Here is a 22,491-nt window from a genome sequence, read left to right as displayed (position 1 = left end):
GTTAGGAAACCTGTGAGTGAAATCCTACAGGGGCTTGAGACAAGAGGGCAATGTGTGTTGGAAACCTCTCAATTCAAAGGAATTCTTTGGTATTCATACACATTTGCAAGAATGTATTCCAAGCATCTTGTACTGTTATTAGTAATTTGTAATGTAGTTTGTTAGCTGTGTTGACTACCTGCGTAGCTAATATTCTGTTGCAACTTAGAAAAAGTGTAAAACATTGCAAAAACCAGAAGTTTAGAACTTGTATGTACTTTTTTTTTTTTTTATATTAAAGCCACTTCAATTAAAAGTACAAGGAAAAATGTTCCTGTAGCCTTCATTGTGCCTTTGTATCTGTTTGGATAACAGATGTGTGGAAAGAGTTGGGAGTGCCCTCTTCCCAAGATCTTCCCTGTTTGCTTTGGTACTAACAAAAAGAGATGATAAAAATTTTGGGAAGAACTCTGGGTGTTAGAGTTTATTCAGCAAACAGAAGATGCCAGCAACCTATCCAAAAGCCATTAGAATCTTGCAGAGTCCCTTCGACTGAAGCCGAAGTGTCTGAGGGATTGCCAAGCCATCATTAAGTGTTGATTCACACCAATGTGAATCAACATTGGTGAGTATCTACAAAGAGGTTCTAACTGCGGAGCAGTTAATGAATGACTCCACTGTGTAATATGTTAGATTTCTTTTATTTTTATCACAAAGTACCTCAGAGGTCAGTGGCAGTCTGTTGATTTAAAAGTGGAGGAAAAACATCCACAGTCCAGGGTTATTTCAGGGGTACTGGTAAGTTGCAGGTTTGGGTACCAGAGGAAAACAGCAGCACATGGGCAACAAATGGTCTTCACGACACATCCCAGAAACTGTTTCTCTCTCCTCCCTCCCTCCCTGCCCCCCTCAATGTGCATATCCAAATACTTTTCTGGATCACATCACTGTGGAATCGGCATGCATAAACAGACATCTCTAAAGCGGCTTGTGATTTGGTGATCTCAGCCCAGCTCTTAGTAGCCAGATGCCCATAATATGAAAACAACCATCAAAACTGTCTCTTTTGCTGGCACTGTTTAATCAAAGGAACAATGGGAGAGAATGGCAGTCTTATTTCTACAAAGAGCCCTTCAATGTCAAATTTGCCATACAGTAGAGTAGCATTCACCTCTGTGGCACAGACCACAGCCATTCCAGAGAGGAACAAAAGCTCTCAGACAGCACGCAATTAATCCAGCATCTATTAAACCAAGCACGGGTAATTTTGAAGGAACGTAACAGATTTCTGCTTTAAATTATTCTAAGCACTATTTTTTTAACTCTAGATGGTATGCATAGCTCAAAGTACAAAACAGAAGGCTGTGTTTCTGGCAGCTGTTGTCTTCCCAGAAGCTGTTTTACATCCCTGGCATCTCATAATCCTGACACAAAAATCAAGTAAAACACAGCAGAGGAACAACATTAAAAAGCCTCTGGCTCTCCTGCTGCCCACTGCCTGCAGGTGCCCAGCACTGGAGCAAACAATTAATTCCATGACCAACAGAACTAATGAAATCTGGTTTCCTATGGATTTATGGCAATATTTTGCCTTAGTGCCAGAGACTTGAGGAGTTAGTCTTTCTGCTAATACTTTGAATCCAGATGAGGATTTTATCAGCTGTAGTCTCTGGGAAAGGCTTAATGAACTTTGAAGTGGTGATACATTTAGAAAACAAAAAGAAAGATATATTACATGCTACATATAGTGAGAGATGAAATTTAGTGGTAGGAATTTACAAGATAATTAGAATCACAGATCAAAACAAATATAGCTTGTCTGCTAAGTCCTAAAAATGGGACTGCTGCTTGTTTTATTTCTGTAATGTCTGTCCACGCTTTTTCCAGTGCAATGCTATTGAATAATAGTGTGATTGCCAGTTTGGTGGTTCCAATAAAAGACACAGAGTATTTGTAGCAGTAGAGCATAAAGGTGTAAATAAACAATATGTTTTTACAGGGGAGGAAAATTACCCAGAGATCTAAGATGAGACGTGTATTTTTTAATCTATTTACAAGTGATTTGGAAAAGAAGATGAAAAGTGAGGTGAGAAGTTTACTGAGAATTAAAAACTATTCTGGGCAGTGAAAACAAGAGTTGACTGTGAAGAGCTGCAGAAGTTTTTCATGATAATAAGAGATTGGGTTATAAAATGACAGCTGAAATCTACTGTTGATAAATGCACAGTAATGCTTCTGGGGAAAAAAACCACCCTAATTATACATGCATAATGAGGGGCTCTAAATCAGCCATCACTTCACGGGAAAATGATCTCAGCATTGTCACTAATTCTGAGAAAATGACAGGTCAAGGCTGAACAGGTGTCAAAAACACAAGTAAAATGTTAGGAATAACTGCAAGGGGAGGAAAAAAAGGAGAAACCAGAAAACATCATTATGTCACTGCATAAATCTGTGGTGTGGTCCTGTGCTGAGTAGTGTTTCCAGCTTCTCCATGCTCCCACCCTCCCATCCCCACAGCCCAGCAAGCATCAAAAAAGCCAGAGGAGGCATAGGGGCCAGAAGAGGCATAGGGAACAGCCAGAAAGCATTGGCCCTATGGGGCAGCTTCCAAGTGAGGAGAGAACAAATGTTCTGGGACTTACTGGCTGTCAAGGGAGATGGCAAATGAGAGACAGGTTTGCAGGTTTGCTAGGAGCCAGCTGCTGCAGAGAACAAGCTGCACTTCCAGCCCCAGACATCCCTAAGCATCTGGGTCCTTGCAGCTGAGCAGGCACAGCCCAGCTGTGAGGTGCATGCTTTATATGCACTTGGTACTCATATTTTGGCCCCCAAACTTCCTTTAGAGGTCATTGTTAGGGAAGGTTATTTCCAGCCAACCTCATTCTCACATATTGCTTTACTAGAGTTTATCCCTGATATGTTTTCCTACTCCTTTAATACATGTCCACAGTGGGATAAAATCTATTTGACACTTTAACTGTAGTCCTTCTTGAGCAAGTTCAGCTGTGCCTGTTCAGTACAGTTGATAAAAGGTTATCAAACAGCTTGTGGTTCAAGCCTTCACCTTTTCCTGATACAAACCCCATATGAAACAGCAAATCCAAACTCAGCACACCATAGCTAAACTCAGAGTGTGCAAACCTATCACCACATCAGTAGAGGCTGAACCTCCCATTCACTTCTGTGTGACCGGGATTTCATCTCTAAGTGTAGGAGCTTCCTAAGATACAACGGTGATTGCAAAGAGTGAAAGTGGCTTTTTGTCCCAGCAGAAATTGATTTAGTGGCTTTTTATTATATGCTCCTGAAATGCCCTAGTGCAACTATGTGTTCTGATACCACAATAGCTCACTGTTGCACAGCGTATGCTTTAGTGATTTGTTTACATACCCACCTTATTCCTTGGAAATAAGAATCCATAGAAATTGAAAGAGCCTTCTGTCCAAGGCTGTCTGCCTGTGCCGATCGGAAGAAAGACCCGTCAGTGTCAAAGAGAAGCTATGGAGAGCAAAGGTACCTCCCCGGCAGCCTGACCTTGGCAAGGAGACAGGAGACTCAACATTCACAACAGCCAGCAGCTCCCTTTAATAAATATTTCACAGCAGAGAACAGCAGACTTGGGGAGAAAATGGAGGGCAGGGTTCAGCCTGTGACGCAAGGTGATGTGACCGGACCTTGTCTAGCAGGGCTGGAGGCCACCTAATTGGCATTCCCATGCCATGCTTACGAAGAGCATTCTGTAGTCCTCTGGGAACACAAAAATAATTAAAAGGCCTCTCAGCACACAGTGTTGCTAATGGGCTATTGCCTGCCATGTGATGCTTTTGTGCTCAATTAGAGCAACACAGACTGCTAAAAATTCCCATCTCCCTCTGAGAGACACCTGGGTGGACCAAGTCTCCTCTTCTGCTGCACAATGGCCCTTGTGCATTGCCCTGCAGCGTTTGTGATAAGGAGCTAAAGGTAGAGGCGGTGGCTGAGCTTCATGCAGCAGAGTACACATCGCTCTACTTACTGCACCACAGACTGAGCTCTGGCGCTGGGAGCAGAGCACATGGAGCTGGTTGGTTCAAGAACAGTCAACCTAGCACACCCAGGCACCTCCATGATGACCCTGAGCTGCAGAATGACTGGGCATATGGTGTGAAACAAAGGCCCTGGATGTCTTCCAGGCAGGACCTCACTTACACGCTGCGTATCTTTGTGGACTTCTGGCTTCTCCTAGCACAGTGTAAGGCTTAGTTGGTGCCAGCTACAGCTGCCTGGCACAGAATTCCTTCAGTATTGACCCCCTTTGTCTGTGCTGATGTATAAGATGATGCTGAGAGACCCATCAACACCTTTTGTGCTTTCTCAGGAGGGATTTGCCCACCTCAAGGCAATTTATCTCTCCAATCTCAGATTTGCCTTCTATCCAAGCAGAAGGTTTTATTTACCAGCCCTGCTGTGTGCCTAACGCCTTGTTTCTGATGCTCTCACAAGCCTTGATTCATTTTGCAAACCATTGGTGCAAGCCATCAGTGCTTTGCTTGGGCCAAAACAACAATTTGTCTCCAAGGTATGGTTGTTTGAGTATTCATGGGCTAAACTTTAGGTAATTAGCATTGTTAATGTTCTCTGTGTGATATTACAGCTGTGGGCCTCATTAAAATATTCTCCTGGGAGAAGTCAGGTGAAGAGTCAGGTGTCAGCTTTGCTTCATATGGAAAAGCCTGCCTGTTATTCTGAGAGAATTATTTGTTTAAACACAGGATTTATACATGATGGTGTATTTAATCCCCAGTGCTTCTGACAGCCAGAGAGCTGGACTGAGCTGCTGAGCAGCATCACAAGGCTCAGCCAGCCAGCCCCTGGCAGCCTCATCTCCAGGAGGATACTTGGCCAGAGAGAGAAACTCAGCAGCAAGGATCTTCATCTCTTCTGCCTAAGAAAGGCTCAGGCTCGTGAGCCCAAAACACAGGCAGCAGGCAGGAGTCTGCAGACTGGTCTCCCCTATGCCTACTGTCTCACCTCACCAGAAGACCATGTCAGATCCTGCCCTCTGGTTGGCCAGCCCCAGCAGCTTCGCTGAGAAGCAGGAGGCTGGTGAGCACTTTTAAAAGAAAGAAGAAAGACAAAAGGCCACAGAGGAGCTTGAAGCTGATCTGACCAAGAGCAATTCAGGTGATGAGAAGAGAAAGGCTGCATTTCATTCTCCGGGGGAGATCTGTTCCTGCTATCTGGGAGGCTCTGATGGGGAGACAGGTGGCAGTTCTTACCACCACAGACTAGCCTCCCTTGACATAGGTCACCACACGACCCTCATAGCAAGGGCCATGCTATCCTTTGGCATCTTCCTGGGGCAGCACCAGCCTCTGCTCCTCAGCGAAGGGATAGTATGGCCCAAGGTCACCTTTCCATGGCACCACCAGGAGCAGTGATGGTCATCCTAGCATGTCTCTGTATTTTATGCAAGGAGTGGGAGACTTGAGCATATTATCACCCTGGGCAGTAAGTGAATTATGCCTCAGTAAGAGGTCTGGAGGAGTCCATATGCCTCAGCCACTGGGCACAACACATCTGTGCTCTGCGTTTTGCTCTGTGACCTTCCTGAGTCCCGAGTCCTTTTCCCCAGGGCTGCCAGCAGCTGCTTGGACAATTATTTATGAACAGGAATGGAGCTTCTCCAGCTGAAGGAGGTGGCTGTGGACAGATGTCAGTGCAACACATGAGCATGTACCAGCTGTTTGCAGGTGCTGAGCACAGACAGGCAGAGATGCCCATTAACAGAGAGAGACGTAGAGAGACACATGCTGGATCCAGACCTGGTCTGCCATAGCTGCACAGAATATAAAGCATAAATGGTGGTGCTATTGTTATTTTTTCAGGTTTATTTTATTTTATTTTATTTTATTGGTTTGGGTTTGGAGTTTTTTAAATTTTTTTTTAATGTTTCGGTGTCACTTACTGGGCTGACCTCAGGGGAGCACAGACAGCTGCGCTTGTGCCTGGGGAGAATGGCCACCCATGTGGCTAGGCTGAGTGCTCAGTCCCAGACAAAGCCTTGAGTTTTGAGATGCCACACATGACTGTCATCTTCCCACCATCTGAAACCAATGGCTGCAGCCTCTAGGTAAGTTTCTCCAGCAAGAGATTTTGTTGCTATTTCCCTTGTGGGGCTTGGCACGCTGCTCATATTGGTAATGACCATGTCTGAAAATCTCCTGCTTCCTTTCCATTTTGGCTAGTTAGATGTCCTAATTTCTCATGGATCTTACTTCTGCCAGTGGGAATTGTAGGTATGTGGCTGGAAGAGCAGAGAGGTGGAGAGATGCAATGGAGGTATCAGGTTCCTGGTGTGAAGAGAAGCTGAGGACATGGGCAAGAAAGAGGGATGGCAACAGGTAAGCAAGAGGAAGCCTAACAGGATGGAAAGTGGGAGAGAAGAGACTGCAGGATGAGGATGGATATGGAAGATTACCTGACTGCAGGGAGAGGATTTTTACAGCGGCATGCTGCTTTGCATCAATTATGCAAATCACCTGTATGTGCTGTACAATGTTTCTTTGGGTTTGCTGTTTTGGTAGAGAAAGGCTGGCTGCTCCCCATGCTTCTGCAGCCACTATCATGGTGGGCAGCACAAAGCCAAGGGCACAGGAGGGTAAATGGAATTGCCTTGGTCAGCTCTTCTGATAAACACATCAGCTGGTTCATACTGGAGTAACTCCACTGAGTCTGCTATGCTGTCTCACACCTGCCAGAAATGTGACCCATCAAATTTTGTGTTGAGGAAAGTGTTTAGTTCTTCTTTCACTAGTAGAAGTGTAATACATCAGCAAAATTACCTGTTATACCAGGCCCTACTTGCTCTTTTAGGAACATTTCACCAGAACTAGCTAAATCCAGTCAACATCCCTGTTTTTCTGGACCTTCTCAGTGCTAGGAGGAGACTGGAACAGAGGAATCACTCAGTGGAAAGCTCAGGAGGATCCAGTTTTTGTCTTGGGCCTGCCCATATATCCATAGTCCAACTTTGCCCAACCCTTCAGTGTTTCGAGAGCTGCACACAGCACTCTCTGCCCTTGTTCTGCACAAATGGAAAAATTTGACTCCTGTAGCTAGGGCATGCAGCCAAGTCAAACTGCAAAATTTGGGCTCACATTTTTTCTGATGTCTGGTCAGGGTACTCAGAGTGTAATTTTACTTTGTCTCATGAGTTGGAGGCAAATAGCAGAACCGAGAGGCAACAGCACTTGCTGCAAAGCCTATGCCATACCTAGACCTTTGTATACCTGGAGCAGAAACCACGGACAGAAATTCCTCATAAGAATGGGAATCACGTAAGAAAAACAATTTTGTTTCAGGAGAATTCAGTGCAGGTTTTTATACATTTATATAGGCCAAAACACTGGAATATTGACTACTAATATCTTTACTGTAACACTAACTTTGGAGAATTGCTGGGCACAGGGATTTTATCTCATTTAAATGTAGCTCTCTTGCATTCCTTTGTTGTGAACTTGCAGATGAAACAAAGAATAACTATCTCACAGACAAGCAGTTCCACGTACTGGAGATTAGCAGAGGCATCGGTGAGGAGTGGGGCTCCTGCCGGGTGCTGACATTCCCGCAGCACGGAGCAGAGCCTGCATTCAAATTATTCTGGGGAGAGCCAACTCTTCTGCAGGGGCAGCACAAGAAATGCATCAGGGGCTGGGCAAAAGGGTGCTTGTGCCTGCCAGCTCACCAAGCACAGGAGTTTCTGCTCATTATGTGCCCGATGGACTGATGTGTGACTCCTTTCCTCATGCTCTGGTGCACGTGTGTGTTTCCATGGGCATCTGTGTATCTGTTTCAGGGCCGACATGTTCATCTGATGATACATATTTAAATAATGTAAATAATTGACATGCAATAAGGAAATGTGCTTTATCAAATGAAGTGAGACCAGGCAAGGCCCAGCATCAATTCGTATTCATACACTGTGCATTTCCTCCCTGTTTAATCTGTGTTTTAAAGGAACCTGTACCTACTGGGAATTCCACCACCAGCCCTCATCGGCCTCATTTTGTGCCTAGTATGCCTTCAAAACTAATCCATCCTCAAAGCCAGAGGCTCATGTCAGCTTCATTTTGAGAGTGAGCATTTAATTTCTGCTTGCTCCTCTCCTTTAAAAAAACCCCAACATTTAAGCTAATAAAGGAGAAAGAGCAGGCAGGGAGTAGAGAAACAACAGTCTGACTCTCCATCCACCCATCCATCCATCCATCTGTCCGTCCATCCATCCCTCACAGCTAAAGCCAGTATTTTACTGTGAAGACGAATATCTCCTTGCCCTCTTTCTACCCTGTGTTGACACTAGAACTCTGTGTGAGACTCATGAGCCCCATTTCTCCTGAATTTAAATTCAGTGCCCCTGTACTTCTTTCACCTGCCTTTAAAAGTTTATTCTTCCCTCTGTTTATTTTGTAATGGCAGCATAAAGTTTGACTGACTGAAGAGGTCTTATATTTGTAGTGCCTGCTGATCCTTATGGGAAGTGCCAGGTGAACAGTACAAATCCTCCCTAAATCCAGCTTGCCTTTGATCCAGCCATGCGTGTATCCTTTCCAGTCACTGTGCCTCCAAATTTCCTTCTTTGGTTTTGGGAGTGTGTGGAGAAGCACTTTTATTAATTGTGCTCTGCAGCCTGTGAACAAATTAGCATGTGTGCACAAAGGTGCTCCCCTGGCCACCCTGTCTGTGCTGCTACACTTAATTGGTGTAGGCGTAGCAAGGGAGAAGCCAGCAGGCAGGCACTGCATTTAACTTCCCTCTTTCTTCCCCTCTCACTCAAAAATTCCTCTACATTATTTTTGATTCAGAGTCTCCAGGCATCTTGTTTAATTTATGCTGCAACTTTCGTATTGTCCCTGGAAATGATACTGGAAAGAAAAAATCCAGCAGAGGATCTTTAGGAGAGGGTGAGGGAAGCTGCCAATGGTGATTATGCAGTGAGACTATCAGCATGAAGAGTGGCTAGTGCCTCTGAACAAACAAGTTATTGGTAAAAAATGGTAGCTTTGATCAATCTGTGTTTTCATTTGCCTCCATGCAACACTGTAAACTTCAAGTCCAGCCATTAAACTCAAGCTGCTCTTCCCTGAAAAAGGACCATGTGGAAAAAATCTTTCTTCCCCTCCACCTCCCCATTTCAGGCTGTTAGGATTAGCACAGCATCTCCAAGCTTATGCCTGGTGTTTCTTCACCTCCTTCTGAGCATGAGCTTTTGTCTTTGGTTTGTACTGTTTTCCTGTGCTTTGTCCGGTTCTCATTTCACATACAGACCATGAAGAACCTGCACATCTTCAGTGTTTTCAGGGGAGGTTGATGAATGCACTGCTGTCCAGGGAATACGCCCCAAAGAGCAAGATCTGAGCTCTTCAAAACAGCATGAGGCAGCAGTTTTGTGCACTTTGCCTGGGGTATTTGCAAAGCCGCAGTCCAGAGGGAGAGCTTCTGCTGCCTGCATCGAAATGTGTTGCCCACCCTGGCATTTGCCTCCAAGACTCATGTTTCCAGTGGGGTGAGAGAAGTCTGCAGCCATCCCTCAGCCAGCCCATTACCCAGTATGACCCCTAGCTGGAAATCCTGCCACAGCAGGTGGCCCTGGCACCCCATCCCTCACAGGGGTACAGTTGATGGTAGCACAGCACCATCCTTTTCCAGCAGCACTGCTTTCACAGAGTCAATGGCCCAGCAGCACTCAGTGATCCATAGGACTGCAGGAGAAAGGAGAAATTAGCATGCATGTCCCTGTGCCTCTTGGGCCCACAGCATCCAGGTCTCACAACTCTCCCTTTCTCTGTGCTGTCCTGATGCCTCTATTGTTTCTCATCAGCTCTCATTATGTTCATTTAATGTCTTCTGCCTTCCTGGGGCAGAAATAACACTCATCCTTCCCCTGCATCTTCAAAACAATGCTGTGCAGCTGTGGAAAGTCCTTGAGAGTGCATTAGTGGCAGCTCTGACCCACAACCATCTCTTGCTTGTCTGCTCCAGACTGCTCCAGTCCTACAGACTGTAATGAAAAGATGAACGGGAGACAAGGGTCATTACCTGGGTAAAGCAGAGCTGTCTTGCTCTCTGCAGAGGTGCTGGTTCAGCTTGCCCTTAGTACTCCCACTCAAGTATGTTGAAGACAACTAGAAAAGTTGATTTTGGTACTGTCAGAACAGTGCCAGTTGCCTTTGGGCCATGTGTAAAAGAGCAGGACTCCTCAGGGCACAAAATCCCTGGGAGTTATAAGACTTTGGCTCCTCCGTGCTGCCTACTTTTCTGGTGCTGCACACGTTCAATGCAGAGAATACTGCCCGGGCACTCAGTGGATAGAGAAACTGAGGACACTATGGTATATCTCAAGTACACTGAAGGAACAGCAGGTTCAGTTTGTCTTGAATGCACAAACATGTGACTGTCCCAAAGCCATGCAATGTAACAGAGCAGTCATTCAACACAAAGCTTTGGCTCACATGAAATGCAGGAGTTGATGTAAAACACTGTCCCCAAGGTCACTGAAAGGTACTGCTGGACTCAACAGCTCAACATTTCCTGTTGAGCTGTTCAGAAGGTAACAAGAAGCTCATTTGAAATGTGGTCTGTGGTCTGCTGGGAAGCCAAACTCCAGGCTGAGCAGTCTGCTTTGCCCAACACTCTGGCACAGTGCTGACTGCAGCCTGCCTCCACCTGAGCAGACTTGCTTGTAGGGCAGCCACGGGCTCCCTGCAAACCTAGGACCCCTATGAAACATTCATCAGCCCCAGACAGCCTGCAGTTGAGCCTGAGCTTGGCTTTGTGTCTTGCACAAAGTAAAAAGCCAAGTGTATTCTCCTTGGCTTCACCATGTCTCCTGTTCGTATCTTTGTCTCTTGTATGCAATGTCACTGCTGTTTGTTTACTCCTAAGGACGAGTCAGACAGGCAGTGTTGTGTCCTGATGTTTCTGAACCACCAAAGTTTTCAGTACTTTCTTGCAGACATGATCCCAACTCCTCTGGTTTGCAGTTCCGTACACCAGCTTCCCCTTCCCTCTCCTAACTCAGGGCAGACTGAGCCATGAGGGATGATTTTGTGTTGATACTTGCATGAGAAACCCAGTCTAGGAAGTAGAAGCTGTCTGTTTCTGGGCTGGAAATTTTGTGAGTGCAGAAAGCTGGGTAGCCAGGCCTCAGACAAGAGCCACTCTGGTTCCCTGCAAGAAGCTCTTCCTTATTTAGATTTCTTCCTGCTTGAGGAGGCAGGTGAGTCATGATTTTGAGGAACAGGTATGGGCACAGAGTCAGGGGAGACCAAGAGCAAGCAGATAATGATGGGAGGTCTCATGGGAGTAGGCCAAAGACAGGAAGACAGAGAAAAGAGGGAGGAAAACTCAGACATAGCCTTCTGCTGCAGTTTCTGGGGAAGACAACTTTATTCCCAGGAATGAAAAGGTTAATTCCCTTGACAACCTCTCCCCCTCCTTCCCAAAGTCTATCTCAAAAATAATCAAAGTATTTAATTAATATTGCACCAGTCCAAATAAGTACAATCATCTTCCAGGAGTATTTACATGTCAGGCTATAATTAGCAACCTCCTTGGCACCAGCCCACATGAGGTGACAGGTCACGGTTTCCATTACATACTGCATTTTTCCATATCATTGCTCAGTCATGAGTGACTATGAAATGAGTTAACCAGACTCAGCAAAGATGAGGGATTGACTGAGCCATGGTGGCAACCAGAAGAGGAGCAAGAGATTTTTCTTGTCAGGAACTTGCTGGCAATCATCAACACCTCAGTTAATTGATAACCTCCTATACTATTTTTTTAAAGTATGCTTTTCAAGTAATCTGAGAAGTGAAATTTCAAGATTTCTTTATATCCTAGTGATTATGAACCATTTCTACCCTGACTAAACTTCCTTCTCCTCCTTATTTGGAGGGGAGTGCTTTGTCCATCCTACTGGAAGATGTCTCTTATTCCAACAAAGGCAGATGGGTGAAGGAGATACAGCACTTAAAACCCCAAAAATATTCTTGAATGCCTCTTAGCCCTAGACCTTGCTGTTAGTTGCTGAGACATGAGAGGGCATGTAAGGCACCACAATGAAGCTTCAGACCAGAAATGAACCTCTGCCTATGGAGGAAAGATAGGAGGCTGAGTCCTGGAGCACTGGCTTCCTCTACTGCATTTGCTGAGATTTTTCCTATTTTTACTAATATTTTGCTCAAAAAAGGAACAAAACAGATACATGTATAAATCTACAAAAAATATCAATGAGCAAATTCTCACCTTTTCTCTTACAAAAATGTCAGTATCCTTATTTTGTCACTCAGACATGCATGTTGCCTATTTGCAAGAGCAGCTGGCTGGGCAAAGGCTCAGTGAGGTGAGGACTCACACTGAGGAGAGTCCTTCAGTCTCCTTGGGTGCTTTTTGACTTCCTTCCTGGATCTTCATCCCTACATAACGTACAAAGGTTTTGCAGAAATGATGGTTTGTAGTTTGGTATGATGTTGACTTAACTGGGTTTCTGTTTGAATGCTTTTTCTGCATTGCTTCTCACCGACCCACTCAGGAGTCCTATGCTCCATTTTGGTTGAGAATGCAGGAGTATGTTTGAGAGAGACGAGGGAAAGGATGGATGAAGGATTTAGGGTGCCTGCAGATTTCAAGCTGATGCCCTGCCTGGCTGCTGTGAGGCAGCAGGAACATTAATGCTGACCCCCAACTGTGGGCTGACTTACAGCTGCAGTGGGACAAAGATGCAAACAAGTAAAAGTGCCTCCTTAGGCAAGAAAAAATCAGTGAAAAACTAGAAGGGTAAGGAAATATAAATCAGATGGTTTTGCAGTGAAGTGTCCTGCTGAACCTCTTGTCTGGACCTCCTCTGATGTCTCTTGCATGGCTCCTGCTGATCCTCCGTGCTGGCGGCAGTGGACTGCCCTTCATGCCTCAGAGCGTGCAGGGCTCAATTATGCACTAACATGTCTTCCTTCCACAAAACTGGCACCATCTGGACCACCACCTGAATGTCATTTTTTCCTGCACAGCTTCTCACATGATTTGCCAGCTTGTGTTTGTGATTTTGAGGGGGGATGTATGTGAAAGGTGGTGAGATCTGGCACAGGATTTTTTGCATAAGCAGTGCTGCCGACAGAACTTTTATTTAGGATTTAGCTGATCTCTGCACCTCCTTAGAAACCTGTGCCATTTATTCAGAGGAGCTCTCTAAATCTGTCTCAACCTCCAACTGAGGTAAGTTTATTCTTCTAAAAGAATAAGCACATTAATCAGTCTAAGGACAATCTCAGAAATAATAAGCATCTTCTTGTTTGAAATGCTTCCACAGGGAAGAGAGACCATACCAAGATGGGACTTGGATGGCTGGTGGCTCAGCTAGCAAAGGCACCCAACCAGCATCCTACAGATCAGCTCTCACAACCTGCTCCAGGATGCTCAGGTGAAATTCATATTGCTCCATCACCTAGAGTGCAGCTGAAGTCTGATTATAAAAGTGCCCATAATCACAATCTTCATTTTAGGATTTTGATTTATTCCAGGACACAGACTCCTAAACCAAATTACGATTTCATAAATCTGACAAATCCAGGCTGTTGGCCTCTTACTGCAGAGTACATTCTTGTACCAGTGCTGCCTCCTCTACCAGCCAGTTGCTATATGGATGGCACAGGAAAGTTATGCAAAGACATAATTCCATGTAACTTCATTCATAGAAGCTATACTCAGATGGTACCTAAACACACTGTCCAGCTCTACAGGATCCAATTATGATCTATTTCTGGGGTGAACTGTAACAAGTACATTGGTCCACAAGGAGTGAAATTATTTGCATGTACCAGTAAAAAACATTTAATACTGGAACTTTTAGAACACCGATGGGTTAATAGCATTAAATATATTACTTCTTAGAGGGAAACTTGGAAACGAGAGTTCAGTGCCTGCAGCCTTCAACAGAGGCCTTGAGGAAATTAGCTGCTTGCATTGCAAGCAATAAATTATAAAATTTCTAGTTAAAACCTCTTTGAAATCATGCTTCCTGACAGTGTATGTCAACCAAATAAGGGTTTTAAATGTTTTAGCGTATGCAGACACACAGCCTTGTCAATACATGTGCCATCACTAGCAAAATAACCCAACAGTCCCGCCTCTCTGCCTTTGTGGTACCAAAGGCTGTGCAGTTGGCATCACTGTGGAAGTCCTGCAAAGGCACAGTTGTTTTAGATACCTGTAAGCCCTGATCCTCAAGAACAAGGAGGTCTAGATATTGCCCTACCAATGAAGTTCAAGGAGAACCGGGAACGATGGAGAGTGGCACTATCTCCAGGTGGAGAATAGTCACGTGGACACTGGGTAACACTTTTACTGGTATGAGGAGGAGGATTTACCATTTTGGTTCTACCTAAGAGTCAATACATTAACAAGTAGAAGTGGCCAGTGTTGGCTCCCATTCTAAGAAGAAGAAAGTGGGTGCCTTGCTGGGTGGGACTCAGGAAAGAGCCTATAGAGGCTATGTGCATACTCTGTAGAGATACTTCCATTTCATATTCTCACTGCAACATGCAATTGCAACAAGTCCTCCAATATGCCCAGGGTAAGGGAAGCTTCGGGAAGACGTTGCCTCCACTGCTAAGGAAATTCTACACCATTCTTTGTCCACCATTAACTCATAGGGGTTTGCTTATATACTTTTCAGTTTGGGGGAACTGGTCACTCTGGGTATACTGCTCCTTTCATTTTTCCAGTCAGCGAGGCTGCATCATTAGCTCTATTGTCTGCACCCTCCACATTTACAAATAAACCAGCTCCACCATGCAATAGACATGTAGTATGGTGGCAGTCTGGTGGCCTTCTGGTGGAGTCTTTGTAAAAGCTCTCCTAGTTTACAACAACCATATCTATTTTAGAGACAAAGACAAAAACATATCTGTTCCTAATTACAGGGAGGAGAAGGGTGTATGCTCCTCCACAGGAGGAGCTCAGGTTCACAGCCGACTACAGGTAAGTGGGGTAGAGCTGTAGGTCTGTACTAACAAAAGGATTTGCCATGTCTTTCTGGGAACCAAGCAGGTCTAGGTCAGCCAGAAGAAGCTCTGCCAGGGAAGGGCCATGGGTCTCAGCCTTTTATTTGAAAGTTAACTTGATTGCAATAAGAGCTCAGCTGCTGGTTCAGCACAACCCTAATTAAAACTGTGTCTTACGTCCCTGTAATGAATCGTGTAACAAATGGGAGTAGGCACTGATCACATACCAAAAATCAGTTAGTTTTGGCTGCTCCAGCAAAACATGAGCAGTACGTACATGTAACTACAAAACAGCTCTTAGCCTGACACACAGATGGATTAGTGTGCATACCTGGAGTTAACTCCAAAGGAACTTAAGGAAAAACATGCTTTTGTTCAAGATGCTGAGAGAAGAGGTCCTTTTCCTTCTTAAGTGCCTGTCCTACGTTTGAGTAGAGAATGGATGGAGGGATCGATGGATGGATGCAATAAGACAAGAAAATTATTGAAATTCCTGACACATTGCTTGTTTTTAACAGACGGAATGCTTTTTGGTTTTCTTTTGTTTGCTTGTTTGACTTGGTTTGGGTTTTTTTGTTTTTGCTTGTTTGTTTGTGGGGGGTTTTTTGGTTTGGGTTTTTTTGTTTTGTTTTGTTTTTTGTTTTTCTTTTCTTTGTAAGAAATGAAATACCTCTTCCATGAAGTTGAGGGTGCCAACAATTGCTCTTTTCCTCCTAAAAACTGAGCGTTGGAGTGATGCCAACTCTCAGAGAAATAAAGTGCTAGCCACTGGCAAGAAAATGCAGTTTGATTTATTCTATACTTTTAAAGTGAATGGTAGGCCTATATATTAAATCCAGCAGCCTTTTAATTATGGATTGGCTATTTCTAGTAGCCCTAAGATACAATTAGCTGTCCAAATGAAAAAACAGCTGGGTGGCAAGCCTGAAGTACTGGCTTGCTGATTTTGCCCAAACAAGGAGATTCTAACAACTTTCATCGAAGTTTTAGCTGCATAAATACTGTAGAAACCTACCCTACAGCTGAATACAACCCCCTATATCACCTGTATCGAGCGCACAGTGAATGACACTGACTACAGTTTCTCAGCAAATACATAAACAATGATTTAGGTTTGACTGTGTTCACCCCCCTTTTCTTTCCAGAAATATTTTGAGTTAGAACTTGACTTAGAAAAATGTTTACGGAAGGTAGAATTAAAAAAAGGGTCAGAGAAAGGTTGAGCAAACCCCACTGTAACAGTTTTATCCATATTTTTGGGTGGCAGAGACAATACCAGGTGACCTGCATGTCCAAGAAAAACTAAACAAAGTTCCTTGCACTTCAACTATCCAACCTCAGTAGCAAACTCTGAGAATGAGCCACAGATCCGCAATTTCCCCAGGAACAACTCTCTGGCAAGTAAATATTTGGTAAGTATATTTCAAATAGTGAATAAATCTTGGAGATACTGCAATCTACTTCCAGGCAATTTGTTAACACCAGAAGAAATGGAATTTGTTGAAAACATCTTTGCCCAGGAATGACAGGCTCATAGGCTAATAGAAATTAATTTTCCATCTCTAATATTGGGCACTACTTCTGCCTGGTATCACAGATCTTGACAGTTCCTTGGCATGTGACATTGAAAACAGCCAGTTGCAATTTGTGCTTGATTTTAAATTTATAGTTTAGCCAAGGGTGTAGAAAAATGCTTCTTGTTGAGAGCAGATTCACCCCTCTGTTGGGCCCAAACAGACTCTGCACTGTGCTTTAAAGTTCCCTGAAAACTGTGGAATTGGTCCATGGTCCCATGTAGCCCGGGAGGTCAGCTGGTATGAGAACTCTCAGGATATGACTAGGGCAGGGACAGGTTGCCTTTAGCACATTTGAGGTTAACACCTTGTGCTCTTGTGCTCCGCCTGCATTTGCAGGCATCACTGTTGTGTAGCAGTAATGAGCCTAGTATGGATGAGGTATCCCCCTCTGTGACAATAATAAATTGCATCCCTGATGGAAGTGGTATCTTAAGGAAATGATCCTGTATTCCACACTCTTATCCAAGCATGCTGGAGAGGCAGGAGGTGATGGCCAAGATTTATATGCACAGGAGCTCAGCAGCCTCAAGGGTGATGAGGTGGTGAAAGGGCAACAGGCCAGGAAGATCGAAGGACTTTCTGAGTCACCAGCTCATCAGCTGGGTCCTTGCTTCTAAGGATGGGGACACAGGAAGCAGGATGGGCTCTTGCTAGGACCTCTTTCTCAACCTCCTCTCCCATAGGGATCTTCCATCAGCTGGAGTGCCTTCTGCCCTGCTGAGATGAAGCTCGTTTGTACCAAGTCAAACTCTGCCCCCTTTGCTGTACATATTGCCAGCACAGATCCCACTGCAGTGGGTGCTCCCGTAGTCCTTCAGGAGAATGAGTAAATTGGATCATTTCAAGTGCACTCCCACACAACTGCTCTGCTGGAATGAGTCACCAGAAGCAGGCTGGTAATATGTCTCATGCCTGGCTGCAGTGCTAGTACAGCACTGATGAGAGCACACAGTATGTGCATATGAGAGCTCCTGCAGGGCACACTATAGGAAAAAACACATTTGTCTTATTTTATGGGAACCCTATGCATGGAAAGCCCTACCTGATTTTGGAAATCTCTGGTTTTGTGCGTGTCTATGTATTGACCAAGCATGATAGTCAATACTTTATACAACAATGTTGTATAAAGCTTTTTCTTAACATGACTGCAGGATGGTAGTATTACATGCAAACAAAAAATCTGTGTGCATATTACACAAGCCCTTTCTGCTGAAAAATTATTCCAGGAGTGATGTAGGTGGTTTTAACAGGTGTTTTATTGGAACTGTTTTTAAAAAGACCTTCACTCAGTGCAGCCAGGTGCATTATTTTTCCATGAAGACAAATGTGCAGGGTTTTGAGATGGTCATTCATGTCAGTAACAGAATTATTTTCAGATTCTACAGATTTTACAGTTTTAGAGCCTTTGGAGCTCTTTTTGGACTGGGAACAACTGCTGATTCCTCTTGTAGTGTTGGGCATGACCCCTTTCTGATGGGAGTCAGCTCCCCTTTTCAGCTACTGTGACAGAACTGAAAATGTGCCCAACAGGAAAGCTAGAATGGGTTTGGCATTGACTCTGTCTCCCCTTGGCACTCTTGCTAGGGTAAATTTGCAACTGAAATTCCAAATTTGGCAAGAAAAGGAGGAACTGTTTTCCTGGCAGCCCTCCATGGGTACTCAGGAGAGTGGATGGGGGGTGGTAGCCACAGAACAGATGGCAGTGTGGGATGAAGATAGGTAAAGTGGTCAAAGATGTGCAATAAATAGATTTAACAAATATGTTACACCACAACATGTGTGACACATGCATGTAGTTTTCCATGAAGAGCACAATGCCAGGGTGACACCTCACTTACGCAAATGACTGGGTAATTGTGCCGTATGGACAAGTACAGCCCTTCTGTCTTCACATTATTATGTTTTTCCTGAGTGATCTTTTAAAGAAAGAGAAAGGCAGCAAAATCAATAGCAGTCTTTGAGAAACTGGCATATGAGAAAAGCCTCAGCTGTTATAGTCTGAGGTGGGGATAAGGCTGAAGAGACATCATAGTCCACAAATATCTACACTTTTCATGATGGGGAATGGATGTTGATATAAAGTGCAATAAACTCAAGACAATGCAAAAAAAATACATTAAGGGAAATACTCAGGGGAGAAAAAAATCTACTGTGCTGAACACCTTTGCTTTTTGTGGCCTACAGATGGCTCTCAGTGTTTTTAAACCTACTCAGATATGACTTTTTATGTTGTATATCAGACACATTTTTTTCCTTGCAGTAAGAATATTTCAAGTATGGAAGAATGTGTTCCTGAGGGCATCTGCTAAGGTCTCATCCATGGAGGCTTCAGAGGCGTGCTAGATAAAGTAACCTCAGTGAATATTCAGGAGGGAAAATCCTGCTGATTACAGGGAGCAATGCAAGATGAGCTGCCAGGTCTTTTATTATCTATGACTCCATGACTATTGGTAGTGAAGGGAGTTCTGGCATAAAAGCCTTTACTGGCTTTATTTATGCCACGGCTGCTTCCAGGAAGGGAGAATCCATCATGTCAGAGATGAATGCAAACACAGAGCTTTCTCTCTTGCCCTCTCTCTCCATTTGGACTGTCCTTTCATCTGACATAGAGACTGTGGTGTTCTGTGTGTACTCTGCAACTTGATTTGCTTAAGACTCCCCAGAAACAAAGAGACACTGAGGGTAGGATCACCTTAATACAGTCACTTGACTGTTTTCTGGGAACTGCTTGCTTGGTCAAAAGAGAAAGTCAGGGAGGGAAGGCCAAGTCCCATAAGAGTGGGTTGCAGCGATGCCCTGAAAGTCAGACAGGGAGCCAAGGGAAAGATGCTGATGTAGGTCCCTCCACCTGCAGCCAGGGCACATAAATCCTGTGACCCATTAGAGACCTCAAAGTCCTGTCAGATGAGAAGAAAGGTCACACCAAAATCACTGTTAGAGTGATGCAGAATTGCCACCATATTCATTAAGTGAATAACACACCAGGTGAGAAAAACTCACACAACCAATTTAATTTCCTATTTGATGCAGGTAGCTCTAGCACTGCTCTTGCCATTCCTTTCACATTTAGAAGCCTGCAGTTTGCTGTGCTGCTTTTCATAAAGCTCTGACAAATGTCTAATTAAAGGATGGCAGAAGGTAACTAAGCTGTGCCCAGCTCTGGCTGTGAAGGCTGTTTTGCAGAGGGGAAGGCAGGGTGCATCAGAAGAATTCAGCACTATGGCAGAGTGTCTCCATGTCCAGAGGCAAGTTGTCAGAGGAGGACAGACATTTTTGGGTAAGGTACCTACCTACCCAAAATGCATGACATGCAGAAGCTCAGGAATTTGGTTACAAGACAGGGCTTGCAGTTTGCAGGTGGCCCACAGCAGATGATCCATCACCCTCAGCACAGAAGGATGTTCTTTTTCCTGTGTGTTGGACGTGTGTGTGTCCCAACAGGGCTGGCTGAGGGTCCTTACAAGATAAACTTTCTTTAGATTATAGAAAGCTGTAATTAGCTTGAATTGGCCAGACCACACCCCAAATCTGTCTGTGCCCCAGAATGGAGGATCTAACATATGGTATCAGCCATCAACTGAGGGAAGGATTTGAGGCTTTTCCTGCTGCCGTCTGTATAAACAAATATGCAGCTGCACTGACAGACACACACGAAGAAAATCATGTCAGAGATTCCAATTGCCTGGAGGTGACAGCACGGCCAAACAGTCCTGAACACTGTGTTCAGGTAAATGCTACAAACTTGCTTTTGCCAAGGTGCTGCCACTGCCTGAGCTCAGGATGTGCCAGTTCTGCTCACAGGCCAAATTGCACTTGTGGGGTTGAGATTCAAAGAGAGGTGAGCCCAAACCACATACGCGTCTCCTACACCCAGCTTTTGTAATTTCAGAGCAGATATAGAGCTCAGTAGCTTTGTACGTGGCAGCCCTCAAGTATTTCTTTTAGTGAGGAGACAGCCAGCTTACATAGGGAAATGTTAGTTTGGCAATCCCTTTAGAAGTTGCACAGACCAGCCTCTCCAAGAGGGGCTCAGGGAAAATAAGTTATGGAAAGGCAGCTGAGGACCACAGATGCTGAAGCGAGGGGATGTGGGGAAGATCCAGTGTAATGGCAAAGTGGTGTCCTGGGAGCATAGGGCGTGCAGGAGCACTGATGCTCAGATGAGCAGAGCTGCAGGATGGCTCGAAGGTAAATAAGCATAGCAAATAAGCCTGTCCTGCAGGACAAGGGACTGCCCATTGCAACTCACTCGGTCTGATTCCCAAGACGGACTCCCACCTGCACTAAGCAGGAGGTCTAGTTGAGGAAGGTATTGATTTCCCTGGCCCGTACTGGTCTATTCCTGCAAAACCAGCGAACATTACAAGTCCTGCAGAAACAAATGGCACACAGAAAACAGATGCTCTGAAGGATATAAGCCCAGCGACCTCGAGCTCCCGCAGCTGGGCACAGCGCGGGGGTCACAGGCAGGTCTGGGAATCGGCACAGTCCTCGAGCAGGGTCGCTGGCAGTCACACCTCGTGGCTCTGCAGGCGTGCATGGGCTGACCTGGATGCCGAGGAGAGCTTGGGTTGCAAATAACGCTCGGCTCTGGGACCCTCCAAACCTGAGACCCACAGGTCTTTGTCTCTGAAGCTGCACACACACCTCGCTGATGGGCGGCTTTCCGGTTTGTTTGGGAGGAGCAGAGCCGTTCCTAGGGTGCTGGTGCCAGAGGAAGGGATGAGCCTCACCGACGAGTGCGTGGCTGCCAGCAGCGTGGATGTGGGCTGCAGGGAACCCGGTGCCTTCTGCACCTCCCGGCATGTGACAAAGCACCAAGCTCGGTGCGCAGCCTGTGTTGGCGGTATTTGCTGCGGCTGGAGGGTTCCTCGGGAAGAGTTAACCCCGCGGGCGGGGCGGGCGCAGGCGGGGGTATCCGGGCCCCGCTCCCGCGGCCCCGCAGCGCCGGCCCCGGCCCCGGCGCGGTCCCTCCCCGCGGCGGGCGCAGCTGCGGCCCAGCCCGGCCAGCTGGCTCCCGGCCCTGCCCGCCAGCGTCCCAAGTCGGAATCCTGAGCAGCTCCGTGCCTGTGTGAGGCCAGAACCACCCGGCGGCACTGCCACGTTCGCACCGCGCCGGGAGGGCGGTCGCAGCGGGTTCGCGCGGGGTGCGCGCGTTCCACGGCCCGCCCCGGCTGCCCCACCAGCGCGCTGCGGGGCGGCACTGCGGGTGGGGCTCCGTGCCCCTTCATGCTGCAGGAGTTCACGGACCCCATCTACCCCTTGGAGCTCTCTTCCACCCACCGCCCGGCTCCCGGCGCTACAGCCATCACTGCTCCCCTCCCCCCGCGGGGCTCCCCTCCACCCTCCCCGGGTCTTGACCTCTGCCGGCAACGGGGCATGGTCTTGTGTAGGAGCAGCGAGTGTCTGCTTACCATGGGCAAGTCCCCAAGGACAGGGCTCGCTGCCCTGTGCTGGCTGCTTTCAATCACACCACCGGGGCAGGAGGCCTTCTGAAGCTTTCCCTTGCAGAGGAAAATGCCACAGTTCCTCGTTGGGCCCCAAATGACTCCCAAAGAGCAGATTTTAGAATCCCAGATGCTTTTATGGGAAATTATGTGTTGTATAAAGCATAATTTGAAATTTTTATCTGGTGGGCCTTAATCCAAGTGGCATGAGGCTCGGCTGAACCATGGCAAGAACCAGACACCCATGGTTCTGGGCTGTGAAGCTATGTATCATGCAGGAATAACCTGCACGTGGATGGATGTGAGAAATACTGTTGAGGATCCAAAAGGAAACAACTACTGAAATCTTGGTCCACATGAGGACTTCTAGTCTACCCATAGAAGGTGCTGGTCAGGGCGAGCTGTCACCTACTATTTATGTAAGGATGGCATGGTTTAAGTCCC

Source organism: Corapipo altera, unplaced genomic scaffold (assembly GCF_003945725.1).
Source record: "Corapipo altera isolate COAL_440 unplaced genomic scaffold, ASM394572v1 23b, whole genome shotgun sequence".
Taxonomy (NCBI): domain Eukaryota; kingdom Metazoa; phylum Chordata; class Aves; order Passeriformes; family Pipridae; genus Corapipo; species Corapipo altera.
The sequence above is the reverse complement of the archived record's forward strand: the minus strand, read 5'-3'. Positions refer to the sequence as shown.